The sequence below is a fragment of the Bactrocera neohumeralis genome, chromosome 5 (genome assembly GCF_024586455.1).
Source record: "Bactrocera neohumeralis isolate Rockhampton chromosome 5, APGP_CSIRO_Bneo_wtdbg2-racon-allhic-juicebox.fasta_v2, whole genome shotgun sequence".
Lineage (NCBI taxonomy): Eukaryota > Metazoa > Arthropoda > Insecta > Diptera > Tephritidae > Bactrocera > Bactrocera neohumeralis.
The window spans coordinates 49,393,345-49,412,460 of NC_065922.1; the positions used below are offsets into that span (position 1 = coordinate 49,393,345).

General features: G+C 35.2%; 1 protein-coding gene across 1 annotated transcript in view; it reads left to right on the top strand.

Annotated features, from left to right (window-relative positions):
* The first annotated feature begins 365 nt into the window (after positions 1-365).
* The window catches only part of LOC126760510 (uncharacterized), a 141,514-nt gene continuing 122,763 nt past the window's right edge, over positions 366-19,116 (top strand). Inside the window, exons 1-2 of the mRNA XM_050476190.1 lie at positions 366-1,155; positions 5,440-6,492. The gene's annotated coding sequence lies outside the window, so the exon portion shown is untranslated. The remainder of the gene's footprint in view (positions 1,156-5,439; positions 6,493-19,116) is intronic.

Here is a 19,116-nt window from a genome sequence, read left to right on the forward strand (position 1 = left end):
GAAAGAGCGCAACATCATGTTACTTATGACATAGCAGCACAGCTGTTCTGTAAATAAAATGTTATCGTCACTAATATAATAGCAATACATAAATATTCCTATGCTCCTGTCAGTTAATAATGAATGAAGTCTGCCGATCAGATAACCTCAACAAATTCGAGGTTATGTACTTTAAGGCTCTCCTTTAATGCTCTGCTTAACATACTATACACAACAGCAGCTGTTAATAACAGCATTGCGTGAGCGTCGCGCTCTCAAAGTGCGTGCTTGTCTGCTGTAAAGACCCCGAGCATTGCTAGCAATAGGCAACTCACCAGCACATAACGAATTGTGTTGGCTGCAATCAGTCGAAGGCTGCACGCGAAACGATTTGGTTGCTTCAACGGGTTGAAAAAGCAAACTTGGATAATTTTTACAATTTCTGTGTGAATGGAAAAAGAGTATAAATAAAAAAAAACCAAAGTTAAAATAGATTTTCTATAAAGTGCTTGCATGAAATCACAATGAAATAAGATTTAATTAAAAATCTGTGTGTGAAAACGAAAATTTAATAAAAAAATTTTTGAAATTGGTGATTTGAATTTAAGTGAAGTTGAGTTAAAACCAATTTGCATGGATTATGAAAGAAAAATATGTTATTAACATATGCTGAATTATATAAAATATTCTAAAGCAAATATGAAATATAGAAAGTGAAATCGGTGTTGCGAAAGAAAAAATTTTTTTAAAAATTTAGGAAGCGCAATGTTTAAAGTGATAGTGATTTAAAATATAGGTTAACGATTTTATCACTAAAATTGGCTTAGGGTCCTAAGGAATTGCGTGTTTAATAAATTATGAGCAAGCGCGATTTCATTCGCAGTCGAAAAGTGTATGCGAACAATTGTATCCTGTACGTTTGGATTAAAAATCTGTCCATTTTTACTTGTGTGTTTTGATGTAAACTAACAAATGCAATGCTATAAGGCAATTGCAAACTTCTGACCAAATTTAAAAGAAAATTTTTAAACACATAAATGCATTCGAAGGTGTAAATGTTAAATGTTAGCAAAATATTTTGAAAAGATTTTCGAACGCGTTTTAAAACCGCCACAGCTGCAGAAAATTACTTATAACCCGCGGCGATAATGGTCGTGGTTCTTCTGCTTTATATGAGTATTCGAAAGTTCCAAAGCATTTGCGTCTACTAAATTTTAATCTTATATATACTGTAGATGATTGCTACGCTTAATTCCAATTGTATATTGAGGAATAACCCCTCCTACAAAAAAGTTGTATTGTATGAAATGCCCAGGTTCCTTATTTAAATTTACATTCAAGTAGCTCATACGCCACTGTCATTGGCTCAGAATATTTTCATGTTTGTAGTTTTGCACTACCTAAGTTCATTTATCTGAAAAAAATATTTCTCTCAACGTCCCTTCTAAATTATTTATAATTGCCTTCGTGCCATAAGTCATCAAATTTGGTTAGGGAAGCACGACAGAACCAAAATGCCTTAGTTTCCTTTTGTAATTACAAAAACCATATCAGATTGTGACTCTACTGCTATTTTGAATAGCAAAAACAAGAATAAATACACTGAAATTAGTAAATAAAGACATATTTGTTTTGCTTAACGAATACTACATTATTTAACGTAGATATTTGGAAAATATTCTTTAAAGTATTGAGTTGAAAAACTTCTTTCCTAATCTGCCACAAACATTTCTTTATTTGTATTCTGATAAGTATTTTATCAAAATAAAAAATCGCTTCCTTTCGAAGATTTGTAAATGAGATTAACCATAATTCAACAATTGCCTTTTTGAGCTTAACCTTTTACTATATTTTACTCATACGCAGAGATTACGTACAAATCTACCCTATTTTTCGTTATTAACGTAAAAAAAAATTAGGCACAGTGTAATTTAGGCTACAAAGACCCATTTAAGGGGAGCCGAAAACCTGCTGTTTTTTTTGGAATTTTTCTGAGAGTATAAAAGGTAAAAGGACAAAATTGCGGCACAGTTGTTCGAAAAAGTTTTTTGAAGCATTGCAAACTTTTTTTGGTGATCCATTAAAGGGGGGTATAGAACAATGGCGGCAGGTTGACAGTGACTTGTTCGCATAGCGGAAGTCCTAGTGCTCGTAAATAAATTCTGTAATGTAAACGAAAAATATTTTCTCAATTTTTACGTTTTTTGCAATCCGTGGTATTTGAGAGGGAGGCAGAAAAATACAAAAATTATAACTTTTGAACAAAAAAGTCGATTTTTTGCTTTTTCTTTGCATTTGTTTTACTGAACAATTTTCAATATTTTAGCAAGTTCTAGTGCCATCATAAGCTCCTGAAGAATATGTGCAGAAAATTTTATTTCATTTGTTCAATTTTTACGCCCTTTAAGTCTTCCACAAACCCGAAAAACTTGGTTTTGAGAAAAACGCGTTTATAATAGACCGTAATGGATCAGCGCGCTGGACACCGCTCCACCAAACGGCCGATGACTTTCTTCATTTAACAGATTTCAACTCCAAATTTTGGGAGCACATCTTTGAAACATGTATCTGTCTCAATTAGCAAACAAGTAAAAACCATTTTTTTTATCCCACCAAGTTGAAACCCCTTTAAGTTAAATACATTGCATACAGCAACGATATGTACACAAATAAAATATATTTTGGACGAAGATTTGGACTTTAATTTACAGAGAATGTTAAAGCCACTAATATTATTCTATATAATAAAAAATAATTCATTGGCTTCCTTCCACTAACAGATCATCACTGTTAGATTTCGTATTTTCACTCATATACTAGTTTGTATATCTGATAAATCCATATATATATATCTGATACATATATTATCTATATAGCCTTTACGCTCACTTTGATATGACTTTTTGAATTGAATGATCATAGAGTTTTTACTAAATAACATCCAAAAAAATACAAAAAAAATATATATATGTGTGACCTGGTCTACGAAAAGGGAGCTAACGTGCGAAAACTAGTTTTCTGGGAAAAGCTGTTAAAAATAATCGTCAGTTTCTCGTTATCTCATTAATTGTTCCTCCTTTTTTTTGACACCTAAGCCCCCTTTCCGTAGACCAGGTCACATATATATTATTATTATTATAATGTAATAATATATATATTATTATATAAAATATATATATATCTAATAAAAAAGATGGCCACAAATTAGTTTTTGTGTGGCATCATTATTATTCTTATTACATTTTTTTTCTTCACAAACTACTTATGCATGTACATATATACTCATGAATACTTAGAATCATTGTACATATCTGACTGCATATACATGCTATATTTTTATGGGCTTCCCACGCTTCCTTCCCTAATTGCGTTCTACCCTCAGCGTCATTTAACAAAGAAAATAGCAACAAAGCGCTATTCAGTTTCCACAAAATTTAATGGTGCATTTAATGGTTTATGACCTCAAGTGTAGTGTTCTATTCAATCAAGAGAGCATACAACTCAGTGGCTTTTACTGCTTCGTTGTAGAGAGATGCGTGCGTTTGCAAATGTTGTTGTCGCAATTATGTTTTGAGTATAAAAGTGTCTAAATTTAATTGGAAGCTCTACGAAATATTAAACATAATTAAATGTTTGCTCAAATTTATAATTATAGCGTGTAGGTTTAAAGAGATTGGTGCTATACTTTTAGAAATATATTATATGATACGCAAAATACTAGTTTTTTTATTGCGTAAAATTCTCAACTGAGCAACAATACATATATTTTTAACATTCTTATCCTCGCCTTTGATCTGTGAAGGATCCACTGGATTGCTTTTTTGGTTGTCTTTAGGAGTGCTCCCCGTTGTACCATACCCATACCTTACTCATAAATTATCCCCGAAGTGCTATTTCTTTGCTATTTTATTATGAGCATAACCGCGTAAGCAGTATCTACACCAGGAAGGAAAAAGAATAGGGGTTCACCATTCAATGCGGAAGATTGTGTCAAAATATCTTCAAATGCACTGAACTGAATTTTCAATTCTACCTACCTTTAGGTTTAAACCACAGCCATTACGAATCTTTCCAAAGAGCCAAACCCAATGAACAGATTGGAGCGAACTCCAAGGTCTAACTGCTCCCGGTGGTACCAGATTTAAGTCTCCGGTCAGATCTTGTAGCTCTTGCTACTACCAGTTCATCACTTATCAAACTCAATGACTGGTGACATTTGTCGCTTGAACTTCAAATGTCTTTTCATTAGAAGGAATATCATTCAGAGTCTATAATATGATTTCAAGCTGGGTAATATAGCAATATTTCTGACAATACTACGCTGAAATCCAAATTCGATCCAAAAAACATATATATTGCATATGGATTTTAGTCGCCTTTTACGACAGACATACCTTACCGCCGGCAATTCTACCCCTGCCCGCTGGGGACAAATTTGGGCAGTCCAATTGTCAATTTATGTTGATATACTTGTACATAAGTACATGGTGCGATAAAATGTTCAGCTGTATTCATTGCTTACTTTTTTTGTAGCTGCCACCAAGGTTAGACGGGTTTTTATCAGCTTCGCGATATCCTTTTGTTAACAGAAATAGATGGGTCAAACCACTTCAAGTGGTCCATGAAAATTTCGAAAAATCTCCGATTTTGAAAATTAACAGTTCATTAGGAAGGGGATCAGATGCATACCACGTAATATAAATATTTCGTTAAGATTCTTTTTTTTTTGTTAAAGTTTTTGAAGGTTGAAATTTAGAGGTCGATAAAATTGTAAAATTATTTTCTCATAAACTGCTGGAGATAAATCAATGAAATTTTGTGAAGTCAAAGAAAAATGTTCCTACGGACCTACTAGTTCAATATATAACTTAACAAAGACAACCAGCATAAATAAAAAAAAATATTTTTTATTACCCGTGATATTGTTTAGGAATATAGTATATTGAAAGGTCACCATCTTAAGTACTTAAAATATATTTGTTAATTTGTCCTCTAGATTTCCACTTCAAGAGACTCCTTTAACATTGTATTTCTGCAAACTTTCACCGTTTTAGCGTCATCCAAATAATCTTGCACCGTTTTTTGTTTGGAAAAGATACAAAATATTTTAGTAGGTTTGAATCTAATGATTAAAATCGTAATAAGTTTTTTTCTGTAAAGTCAAGTTATAATCTAGAGCAAAAAGTTTTTCTATATATCTAGTTATTCTATACATTTTAGTTGTATATTTATTCTACCGAACTTCTCTCTAAATCGTGTTAGCAGTAAACTTACATAATTTTAAAAGCAAATAGTGCGAGAGAAACTTGAAATATTCAATTTCGCAATAAGCCTATGTGCATATGAAACACCCTTTACAACTCGCGCATAAATAATGTTTAGCAAATTTGCAAATTCTCGAAATAACAAGCAAAATTTAAGAGCTAAACCATCAAATTCAAAAAGTATATTTTACCTTAGTCATGCTTTAGTTCCCGTCGAATTGCAAATAAACTGATCTCTGCATAAAAACAAAGTAAACCAAACAGCAATTAAAATGACGAACAAACATAATGAAAGTGAAACAGAGAGAGAAAAAAATAATAGTATGAAAAATGCATTAAAATATCAAAAGTGATGAAAAAGCTAAAATATTTACCTTCGACTGAAATGTTTACCTTTAGTGTATGTGGGTGCTAAACGAGCGAGCAAAAAATAATAAAATAAACTATACAAACAAGTGCAAGCAAATGGCAATGATGCAAAATAAAACGGCACAATAAGCTCGACAACACAAATAGAAAAATCGACGAAAAATTAATATGCAAACAAATAAATCAAAGAGAGCAAAAAACAGCGCAAACAACAAACTAAAAACCTATTTTTGCAACACGAAAGAATATTTGCCTAGAAATCAACTTTTCGGCAAAACAAATTAATTGAAAATATATAAAATTCGACAAAAATTCAATAGTAATTGAGAGTGAATAAAGTGGCAACACAATAATAAAGCATAATTACCACAAATCGAATGAAATCAACTAATTCAGAAACGTAAAGTTGCACAAAATCATAATCAAAAGTGATTGAAAATTATTACACAAAAAAGAAGTAAAGAGCAACGTAATATCTGCGGCAAATATCCAAAAAATATAAAATGTGAAATGTGAGTTGAAAAAGCGGAAAATTTTGCCGAAACAAAATATGTACATGTAGTGGCGTATATCCGTTTAAATAATAAATACATAAATAAATACATATCTGCTACACACCAGCGCTTGTACGCCATGGCGTATGAGTAATTGAATATTTCAAATTCAGTGAAAAAGCGGCGTGACGGACACGCGAGCTTTTGACAAATGTAACTCATTGCTGTCGCAAATTCATTGTTTATTTATAAATTTAAGCGATGCGCATTTCTGCGACCAGACAGCCAGTTTGACAATCAGGCAGACAGACAGTTGTCGGAGGCTGTGACTAGCGCATTGTAATTGGCGCACGAGTTGGCAATGTAAACGCGAAAAAAATTGTTTGGTAAGTCATGTTTGGCTGCACAAAAAAATGTAAATAAATAACACATGCATGCATAGCAGGCAAAAAATTGTTTGTGAATGACATAAGCATACGGCAGTTATGTATGTTTTAAAGGGTTTTTGACTGATAAATACAATTTAAGGGCGTATTTAAAGCCACTATGGCAAAAACGACGATTTTTTCTATTAACTGGAAATAGTAATAATTAATATCGATTATTTTAAAATTTTTATGGGTAAACTTTTCGACGTTTTTTTGCTGCTTAACAGAATGAAACTAAGTCTGGTCTAACTAATAATTTTATTTTTTCCGAAACTCTGGTCTGCGTCTCTATCAGTAAAATTTTTAGCATTTTTCCAAATTAAAAGAAGTTTTCGCATTGTTGGCTATTAAACAAATATTTTTTTTTTACGTGAATTTGCAATAAATTTTACAAAAATAATCCTAAAAGTCCCAATTTTTTACGACCAAATAGCACGTCTGTCCGTCCGAAACAAATTCATGATGCACCAAACCACGTATATCGAAAAAACCATTGGGCATTACTTTGATTTTTGCGCCGCGTTAGCGTGGTTTCGGCACATTTTTTCCCTCCATTCCGATGATTGATGACTTGTTTGCATGTCAAACTCATAAACCCAAATCTCATCGGCAGTTATAATGCTCCCCATGAATGTGGTTTTGGAATTCGCACGATAAAGAAGGTCCAAAGAGACTCGTTTACACTACTATTTTTGAAAAATTTACAGCTTTATCGGAACGAGTCAAGCAAGCGCACGTTTCATACCCAAAGTATCCATCAAAATCATTCGAGCGAACTCGCGAGGGTTGTGGAGCTTTCTTGCCATCTCTCTAACACTTGCTTCACGATTTTCAAACACCATATTCTTTCCTTTTTTAATATTTTCATCAGTTGAAGAGCTCGAAGATCATTCAGCAGTTGCTGTAAACAAACTGGTTAACAGATCGCGCTCATATTTCGCATACATAGTAATTAAGGACAATCCTACCAACTTAGTAAAATACACCTTTTTAAATAGCAATATATATATACATTAAGGTGGAGCGATAATGTATGGATAAATTTTTTTTCCTGTTTTTTAATGGCATAGCTATGAAAAGTTGCCTTTAAATACATACATATATGTATAAAATAAACATGCGAAATATCAAACAGCTGGCTTAATGTTTTGAGGTGCCCCAGTACCGTCAAACATTTAAATAAAACAAAAAATGGCATTCTAAGCATTTATTACGAAAAATATTCTCTTACACTACTTAAAATACCATTTAAACATCAAGCTGTTTTTTTTGTATTGAAATGAGGCATTCGTTGACGTAATAGCAGTCTTGCCCTAATGAAGTCATCTCGTTTATTTTCCTGCAAACTGCATTCGATGCTTCTGTTACCAACTTGATGCAGCGCTCCACAGCGTGGGTATTTCATAGAAAATCTATAATATCCTTACATGTACCAAGAACGGTTGACAATGTCTTTCAAGGTTTCATCAAACATATTTAAAGTTAGAGGTGGATCAGTTATATCAGAGTCTTGCCACATAATAATCTCAGTGTAATCTTTGGCCTCGAAGTTGAATGTAGATAATTTAAACGTGCGTAGTCTTCGAGCTTTCTCTGATCTTGCTTTTACAATTCTTCGATATGCAAGATCTCTTATAATCTCTCCGTCAGCACCAAGCATGACCATGAGAAGATTTTCTGGGTGACCAAAGTATCCATTTCGTTGGATTACCTTGTCAACGATTGCTTTCATATCGGAATTCAAATAACGACTTAGATTATGGTTTGCCATATGTTTTTGGCTCCGTTAATGTATGATGAATTACATTTTATTGCAAACCACATTGGTCCGTAAACTTTCATAACGTACGTGGCTAATACAACTAGCTTTTCTTCTGGGTCAGTTTTAGTGGCATACAATTTTAGAATTCGATTAGCTGTTGTTAGCCATCTAGAATGGTTAAGCTCCAGCTTCCATATTAGCTAAACAGGAGAAAACATGCCGGTACTGATAGCGGTCATTATGTCGTAGAAATACTTTTGGTCGGTATTAAGCTCTTCCCTAGTTATTTCAGGTAATAATGTAGGTATAACGGTAAATTCGACTATCGGTATTGTTTGACAAGTTTATAATTGAGATCCGATGGCGCCTTAAAAGCATTTAGGTCCTATAGTTTTTCCGTCTAAATGTAATAAAAGATGATATAGTGGTAACTCATTTGAATGCAATTAACGGATAAACCACTGTTAATGACCTGTTGAATTCCTGCTCTATCAGACGTATAACACCACCTTTGAAACCTGTATCCACTACAGTTCCAACGCACCCAACAAAGCTAATTCACTCACATTTACCGACTTAGATTTCAAATATAATAATATAGTGTCTTTTATATTTTTAGCAGTCCCCGACTCACAGGTGACATGACCAAAATAGTTGTTTCCTGGTCCGATGTTTTTTCTTATTCTTCACAGTTGAAACTATATCGACACCGCCTATCATCATTTATCTGGTTGATCTTTGGTCGAGTAAGAAACTTACTTCCTCCTTGGCAACACGACACCCTTTTAAACAGCAATAATTCCTGATATCTTTGCACTTGCAGCTGCGGATATTAAATAATCTATGGGACTCTGTTATAAACGTTCTTATATTTTCTTGGTATTTAATGTTGGTTTGTCGGCCTTGTTATGGTTTCATTAAGCTCCTGTATATGTCGTGGTAGGAACGAATCAATTGTAAAATTCTTTTTACATTTACAGTTGGCAGTGAATATTTTTGCCATATTTTTAGAACTTCACCCGCTAATCTTTCAGATATTTCAAGAATTGATGGCTCCATTGTTGTTTTATCGGGCTTCAATTCATGTTATATGAACAGATAACATTTCATCAGATCATTATACGTAGGTAAGTGAGAAACAGGTAACTTCTCCGGCAAACCAGAGACAGGACACCTCGTCGTTTGTCGTGCTTTAACTTGTGACATATTTCTACAATCAAGACAAGTAATAAGTACTAATTACAGTTATAAGCTAAGCTACAAGCATCAAATATACATGAAAAATACGATTTACAGTAAATATTCCGACTCAAGCTGTAAAATTTGATGTAACAAATAAATGAAGGGCGAACAAGTGAATTGCTGTAAGCGTGCGACTAAAGAGCATAGGTATCAACTTAGGTTATTTTACTTTTTTTAAATCAAACCACTTTATTCGACTTCAAACTTAAGACTGTACAGAATTGACAGATCGCAGTCAGTTTCTTACTTAAATCTACTATTATTTTGATATTGTCGGCCTGGTATTGTGGAAAGTGAGTGCCTGGGAAAATTAGCATAACATATAGGATGGGGGGAGTTTTGGAGTGTGAAATTAGGAATGTGAAATTAAAGTGTGGAACGTAGCTATGTTATTATAATATGGTTAGATAATGATATATATGTTTTAATTTCTATCTTACTCTAACATAGCATCGCTTAGAACATCAAATAACGTTTATAAAATTTTTGCGAATTTATGAGTATTTGGCATAAATTTTCAAAATTTCAAGTCGATGGGGGCACCTCTAAATATAGCATGAGATTACTGATTTTTCTTGTGTTTAATATTTACCTAAAACAGCAACTTTCTACAGGTATACCGAAACAGAAATCAAAAATTAATAAAATCGCTCCACCCTAATATACATATATCTTCCCATAATGCCTAGTTAAAACATATAATTTTTCTACACGAATGATCGCTTTTCTCCTCCTGAGAGATGCTTATCTCCCGCATTTTCGTTTTTTTTTTTGGAATTTCAGTTTACTGTCATTCTGTGGTACTGCAATTTTCGGAAAGATCACAAACATTACACCTTTGGATAACCGATGCCTGAATAGCAAAACTCATCAACTTATTTGAGGATCGTTTTTGTAGAACTGTCGTCTTAAGTCGTCTTAAGCACGTAATTAGTGCCTTTGCAGCTTTCATTATATGGTAAATTCACTTTATGCGACAAAATCGCTTACGGCTTGAAGCTTTAAAAACATGTTCGAGTATTTATCAGCCAACTGACACGTATTTTCAAGCCAACCGCTTAAACCTCATGATATCTCTTTGATGACACACTTGCTTTCGCATGCAGCATTAGCATGCACCCCTTTCTGACATCAGTCTGAGTTCGATGCCATTGCTTAGAACTTTTATTGTATTACGAGTATACAATAGCAAGCACCTGAGTAAAGTTGTTGATTTTTTCGGGAACTCTTCGTTCGCTACGGCTCTGCAAATCCCATCTTGTTTAAGAGTGTTAAACGCTTTTTTAAATCGTTGAGGCGCAGATGAAGAGGAGTGCTAGTGTTGAGTATGCTGATATATGTCGATATGGTCTGAATTTAAGCAATGGGGTTTGATATCAGCTTGGTCTTTACCAGTCTGTTAACGTTTTGTGGACAATACAAATATTCTTTTACTCACCATGCTTAGAAGTGTTATTTTTGGAAATTTTACTAAATCCCTCTGTTTGCCCCAACTCAACTGGGCCTTTTTATGGAAGCAATGGATCCCTACTCCGACCTAAGCATTTCCTTCTATCATTTACCCAAACTAATCATAATTATTTCGTATATTAGACGTCATTCAAACTATTTTCTAGGTCATTTGTTTTGTTATTTGGAAATACTTATGAGTTGAGCGATATATTACTCAAATATCTAAAATGTTTAGCAGTGTAACTAAGATTTTTGATTAGGTTTTTAGTTCTATTTATGTTGTTGTAAAAATACTCTGAGAGGATTTTAAAAATTCTTAAATCAAAATCTGCATAACAAGAAATTACGATATATCCAAATGAAATCAGTTACACATTTTGAATATATTTCAGGCAAACTGCAATAACAAGTCCTAAGGTATGAGGAAAGTTTTTTAATTTTTCTTAAAAATGTATATCTATGAATAATTTATTCACCTATTTCCTCTACAATTCACATTCTATTCACCTTTATATTCAATTTATTTTTGATAGAATTTCACTGAATTCCCAGAGCAAACTTCAATCTTGCCGTACAACATCAGAATAGCACAATCGTGTGGCTAGACGACATTTTATTCCAATTCGAATTATTCATTGAATGCTACCAAAGAAATTCAAATCAATTCTTTACACCTAATTCACACCTACACATCCACACGCATACTATGCCTGTCAAACATGGCAGAGCAAACATGTCGCTATCAACAATCCAAGCAAATAAAGGCGAGCACACAATGCAAGTCAGACATAAAAAAGAACAATGCACTAAAGGGACATGTTAGTTGATTCTATGCCACTTATTAATTCCACCACTCACTCTCGTTGTCTTTCGCTGCAAAGCTGTGTGAAAGAACTTGACTAAAGAAATCGCATATAACCTGTCAGCACGGCGCTTGGCACAAGCAATAACACACCAACGGCTTGGCGTGATTGGTCGCCAAGATTGCGGTTTTTGTTGCGACCTTACGCATGTCGAATGTGAAGTTTGGAGTTAGATTGTCGTGCTAGTAAAGGCATCACAAATGTCGCCCACAAAGGAGCTGTGATTGTTTAGCCGTCAAGGTGCCAACATTGTGTTTCTAAGTATGTGTATTCAGCGCCAAGGTAATCCGATTGCCTACAAAATATATTATGTAAATGGCATTTTAATTAATTTCAAAAAATTATTTCAAAATATTTGAATGCAGTATTTTTCGCTTTAAATATTCACGAAATTTGCTTTATGTGTGAAAGAGAGAATTATCGAACCAAAAAGCTCCGAAAATCTTTTCATTCTATCAAAATTGCAAACCTGCGACCTACTTTAAAATCGGTTTTCTGTTCTACGAAAAATATGGTTCAATATGGAACCTTGCTTGGCCTAAATTACATTGAAAATCTATTAACTTTCAAAGTGCATGATTCCTAGTGATTATCTGGTTCTCTTTAGTGAATTTGTATGAATGAAAATGCTCTATACCGGGAAGATGTGTAGAGCGGCAATAGGAATTAAATTTCAAATTGCTGTGTCTCCTTCAGCAGTGTACTCAAGATAGAAAATTGCCTAATTTTTGTTATGAAAAACCATTTGAATCATTATTATAAATAAAGCTTCCTTAAAAACTATAATATATAAATATGAACTTTTTTTAATATTGTTGTGATTGATGGCATAAAGGCAGCTGCTTTTCTTGCTGTCAAAAGCAGCTTTCAAATCGACGAAGTGGTGGTGTGTGTCAATTCTCTTCTCAAGGGTCTTTTCCAAAATTTGGCTCATGGTGAATATTTGGTCAGTTGCTGATTTATAGCTCTGAAGGCACACTGATGAGGTCCAATCAGTTTGTTTAATTTTTCAACACAGTATGCTCGATAGAACCTTATGTTGTGGAGTCTTATCCCAAGGTAGTTGGCGCAGGTTGTGGGGCTCTCTTTTTGTGGATTGGATTCCAATCATCGGGCATGCTTTCGTCTGACCATATTCTATAAAGAAGCTAATGTATGCTTCTTACCAGTTCTTCGACACCGTATTTGTATAGCTTGGTCGGCAATCCATCGAACAACTCCGCTTTGTTGTTCTTCAGACGGGTATTTGCTATTCGTGAGTGGTCTTAAAAAGCAGGAGTGCAATTCGAATAAAAAACCGTTTCGCTGTCGGTTGTGATAGTAGCTTTTCGACGTCGTATCTCTCCTCTGCTTCTTGGCATTCGTGCCTAGTTGTACAGAATCGGATGCGGATCTTTGATACAATAAGATAGCGGTCCTAGTCGATGTTATGTCCTCGAAGCGTACGCACGGCAAGGACACAGGAGACATGTGGTCCATCTTTACGATCCGAAGGTAGCTATGTAGCTTAATAAATTTCCTTGTGCTGAAATCTAGTACTACAGACAATCATATTTCGGGCCCCTGTGAAGTTGATCAACCACAACCCATTTGGAGACGTTTCACCATGGAGACTGAATTTTGCATTTTTAGTACCAAATATATGTATCTTCTTTGACCACCCTGACATTAAAATTGCCAAGCTCAATGCTTACAACGTGGCGAGGGCAGCCGTCAAAAACACGCTCCGCTCATAAAAGGCATCTTTGGTCATATCGTCCTTCTCTTCCGCTCTGATGCGGATTATGGCTAGATGCTCATCCACCGGAGTAAATGCCAGGACTTGACGACTGAGTGTTTCTTCCACCACGAATCTCACACCGAATTAGCGCTTCTATATGTGGCCGCTGTAATAAATGCCACAAGACATACTCGCCTGCTTCCTTATCCCGTCCATCGCATTTCTTGGATGACGGTGATTTCAACCTTTACTTTTACGAGAACATCAGCCAGCTGGGCAGCGACACCTTCCTAATTTAGACACCGGTTTCAGGTTCACGCCCTTAAATCATAGTCTTTATTACGTTTGTTGTGGTCGTCATCCAAAGTGAAGTCTTTCATCAGCAGCTGTTGTCTCTGTTTCCTTTGGAGTGGTTTCTACGTGGCGAGTCCCAAACCCAGCGAACAATCGCCTGTTTCAAGACCGACGGCCGCTGGCAGCCGCTGCTCTGATGAACAGACGCTGCAATTAAGCGAACACTTAAACCGAATATGTCAGAGTGGATCCGTTGAAGCTTCATCTCTTTTAACCGTGTATACAAGCTCCACACGGGTTGGCAAGCGTTGTTCACACTTTCAGTTGTCACTTTGACTAATGTAAGAGAAAGCATCATACAGGTATTCATAAGTTCCACAAATTGCACTGTAACACATATGGAAGAGTAAGATTTGAGCTTCCTGATTCGTTTGCGCTGTATTTGTAGCATTGTTTTCAGCCTGCTAAAGTCTTAAATCCAAAACCTGTATACTGCATTACCGATTCCGTTTCCTAAATAAACGTATGTCCATCTAAGATTTAAGCTTACCTCAGTATGATATGCAGTAGGTTACTACCTATAAAAAACCAACGCCTGCATAATCAATTTAAAAAATGCCTAACAAGCCACCTAAGAATGCATTTAAGCTCTTCGTTTATTCAAGATTGTGGACAACTATGCTGATGATGTACTCACCATGAATGACCTCATTTTCCGATTGGGCACTTGTACCAGCCAAGTAATAGTGCCACTACATATTTAGCGCATATGCATATGGGCAATTTTATGTGTGTGTGTGTGTGTGTGTGTGTGTAGTAGTAGTAGTAGTAAGTCAACAATGACTGATAGCAAGCTTTTGTAGAGCGAGCGACACGTGTGAATACAGCAAATGCAGACAAGCTCGAATCAGCGCACATGCCTGCACTTGAAAATTAGTTACGATGTTTGAGGGCTTTGTATGGCTTGTAAGTACATGTGTGTGTGTGTGTGTGCCTATAACGTTAGTGGCAGCGGATGAATCTTGAAGCCCACTCAAATGAATGGCTGATGAATGTCAGCAGAATGCTTTGCACATGAATAAGTGTCTGAAGGACATTTTCGTGCACAAAGACGAACAGCTGTGTGTATGTGTGTATGTATGTAGGGGACCTACATTGATTTACAGCTAGTGCACACACACATATAGCAAAGATGCTGGGAGAGGATAGCATAGATAGATTGGGGAAGCCTTAACAAGTGTGCTTGTTAGAACTTTTTTCTCATTTTTCTCCACAATTTTCGGCATACAGACAACCTTTTGCGCTTTGAACGCTGGCAACAACAACGGCACTTTTAAGCTGATTAAGCAGACTGAGTAACGAATTTGTCTATGTAGCCTGTTGATGGACAAGGCGAGGGCGCACAGCATGAAGGACGCACGAGCGCATGATGATGTGAGGGATCAGCGCAAAGAAAAATTGGGAATTCGAAAAATTTTCAGAAAAAATTTCTTCTCTCTCGATGCTCGACAGCTGTTGATGTTGCTGCAGATGTCAGTTGCGAGGGCAATAGCCGATTGTAAGTATTTAGCAGCAACAAAAGCGAAAGATTTTAAAACGAAAACACTTAGAACAGAAGAGCACCAGCACAGCCGCCTAACGGTCTGGCTATATTGCAGCAAATATGCATAACAAAGTCCTAGTGGGCGGCATTAAATTAAAAGAAAAAATATGTACAACTTTTGACAAAGGCAAGCATGAATATAATGAGATCAAGCACGAGCAAGTAAACGAAGTGGTGGGAAGCGAAAAATAAGTATTTGTAAATTTCATGCAAACAAAGCGAACGAAAGAGAATTAAATAAGGAGCACGCGCTTGCCAGAAAGCATTTAATCAAACATGCTTTTTCGCTTTCCTCGCGCTGCACGGTTTTCTTAAGGACTTGCTACAAATACAAAAATAAATGCCAAACAATATCTTACTTTCGCCTTTTCCGCTACCTTTTGTACATTTTCTTAAGCATCTTCTTCTCTAATTTTATTTATTTATGTTTGTATTTCTTGTTCTACTTTCCTTTTCACTTTTTCACTTTATTTTCTTCGGCGGCAAAAGGTTCGTGTCATGCTCTGACATTTTGTTAAGCGATTTAAACTAAATTAAGACTCCTTTGTTCGAACCCACTCACGAGACCCATGGTTGTTTAATCGCCTGGAAGTTAACCACACTGAATTGGTTCGATATACTATAATTCGGCCACAGGCATTTATAACCTTGATTTTTTTTTTTTAATTTTTAAAAGTTGACATATGTGTGTAAGAAAGTCCGTGAAGCATGTAACTACTGCGTAGCTGGTTGTAGGTTCGAGAAAATTTTAAAAGAATTTAAGGTCAATTGCTAACAGGAGCCTCCGAGTTACAGGCGATGTCTCAGATTTTTTTTTAGTAGTCTTCAATACATTTAATATCTGTTTAAATATAAAAAATGATGATGAATTATGTTTGTATGACATTAAATTCAAGATGCTTTCCAAAGTAAAGAGGACTTTTTGTATCTAGCGCACCCTGGTGGCGCCATCTATATGTCGACTGGTGCGTTAGAATCTGCTATTTTGCCATCGATTGGCTATCTATCGGTGCGAAAATGAACTTCGAACAAAGAGCCAACATTAAATTTTGTTTTAAAATTTGTAAAACTTTTACCGAAACGTTTCAATTGATGGAACAAGTTCATGGCGATGATTGCCTATCCCGTAGCAGAGTGCACGAGTGGTTTCAACGTTTTCAAAATGGTCGTGAGGACATAAATGACGGCCAATCAAACATGTAGGCAAATCCGTTATCACCGGAAATTCCATCGAAACTGTGCGTGAAATCATCAAAAATCAGCCGAAATCATCATTGAAATACATGGAAATGGAATTGAACACCTCCAGAACATCGATTTATCGCATTTTGACCGAACATTTGGGCTTACGAAAGGTGTGTGCACGGTTTGTTCCACACAAATTGACTGACGACCAAAAATTGCTCAGAATACAACATTCGAAGGACATCATTAAAGAGGTCAAAAAAGACAAAAACTTTCTTTAGAATATTGTGACTGGTGACGAAACATGGTGTTTCCACGAACCGAAACCCAAAAAATCGCATGGAGAAGTCAAGAGTGAAGCCAATGCTGATTTGTTTTTATGATTCGAAGGGTATTGTCCACAAAGAATTTGAACAAAACGTTAATGCGGTATTCTACCTTGGAGTTTTGAAGTGTTTGATGCGCCGTATTCGGCGTGTTCGGCCCGAATATCGCGAAGATGAAGTTGACGTTTGTTGCACGATAATGCGATCGACACTTGTGACCGACTATTTGACCAAAAATCACATTTTAACCATTAACCACTCCCCGTATTCACCTGATATGGCACCGTGTGACTTCTTCTTTTTCGGAAAAATGCATTTACCCATTAAAGGAAAGCGTTATTCATACGTAAAAGCCATTCAGAAGGCTTGCACCGGCATACTGGCGGTCACACCGGCGGTCACACCGGCCAACGAGCTAAAACGCTCATTCGACATGCTTTTGGACCGTACCAAAAGCTGTATTGAAGCAGAAGGAGACTATTTTGAATAAAATAAATGGATTTTGCTAAAAACCATTTTTCTGTTTTTTTTAAGTCCTGTTTACTTTGGAATACACCTTGTATATAAGCTAAAGTAGGCATGTTTGAAATGCGCCTTAATACCCAAAAATTACCAAATGTGCTATAGTGATATTTTTCGAATAGTAGCCTACAAATAATTTACTCTGTAAAAAATAGATAAATATTGGATTTAAAAATATTTAAATTGAAGGAAAAGAATTTGACCTACTTACAAACAGATGAATGAAAATCCTTGACGACACATTCTCTGGCACATTGGCTCAAATCTTTTGCATATAATCAGTTAAATCTATAGAAGCCTAAATATTGATTAGTTTATGCCATTAGAAAATCAAGTGCTATGACTTTGTGCATATGCAAAATTAAGCATTCAACAGCTTTATTTATAGTACAATTGATGGTTGAAAGGGGAGCTCAAATATGCTACACGCAATTGCGGCTACGAATGATACAATTTAGAAAGTAATACAGAGTCCTCCATACAATATACCTAACCAAATGTGAACAGCAATGAGTGCTTAATTAATGTGAATCATTGCTAATGAAGGTAGCTAATCGACAGCTCATTTTGCTGAAATTTGCGCGGCACATTTCGTTGTGAGCATATTTCACCAAAAATTATATTTATATAAATATTATATATACAATGTAGAATAATATGTGCATAATTTATGTCATCACCATTTTATTAGCCTCATCTTGTACGTACATATATATTGAACAGTTTTTTACGACTACGACTCAAACCTCATTAATCAACATTTATTCTCCTTTAATAGCAACATGTGGGGCAACTAATTAAAAATACCAGTGTTGCCATAGTTAGTTCACCATCTGTCAGCTTCGAAGTTATATGCGTTACTCATACGCACCGCCACCCGCCGCTAGGGAATAATTGCTAATATAGAGGTATATATAGTATATATAATTTTGCGCTGACTTTTCGACAATAGAATGCGATTAAACCTTCGCAATAAAACTTTAATAAAGGCTGACTGATATTAGAAAAACTGGAAGTGCCATAAAAAGTGATAATTTATGACAGTAGCATAGCAGAGTGCAGTTGTATTATGGGATTGTCATGTGTTGTAGCTTTGACTGATAGTGGATTTGTGATAAAGTTTTTATTAGTCGTATTCATGTGAAAAAAGTTTGCTTGTTAGTGGCAAAATATGTGTGCCAACAATATGTAGTAACAACAAAAACTATAGGTAATCATTTTGGCAGTAAATTAGTTTTCCTTAGCTGTCCTAGTACTGTTTAAGTTTAGAAAGGTGGGCACTTTAGCCACATAGATTTAACATTTGATTAGCATCAGTTAAAAACTAAATTACTACTTCAACTACTCAAGATATAAAAGACAGTAGCATTGGCAACATTAACTATATTTATATTATTTATCATACTTGTATAAGTATTAATCCAATGAATGGGCCACAGCTGCCAAGTTAGAATAATTATTCTTTGAAAAGACGACCTATAATAAGTTTGCCACGAAGTTTTTAGTAACCAGAAGGAAGCGCCAAAGACTTTATAAAGCATATACATATATATAATATATTCAACGTGACGAGCTGAGTGAATTCAGCCATGCCCGTCCTTTTGTCCGTCAGT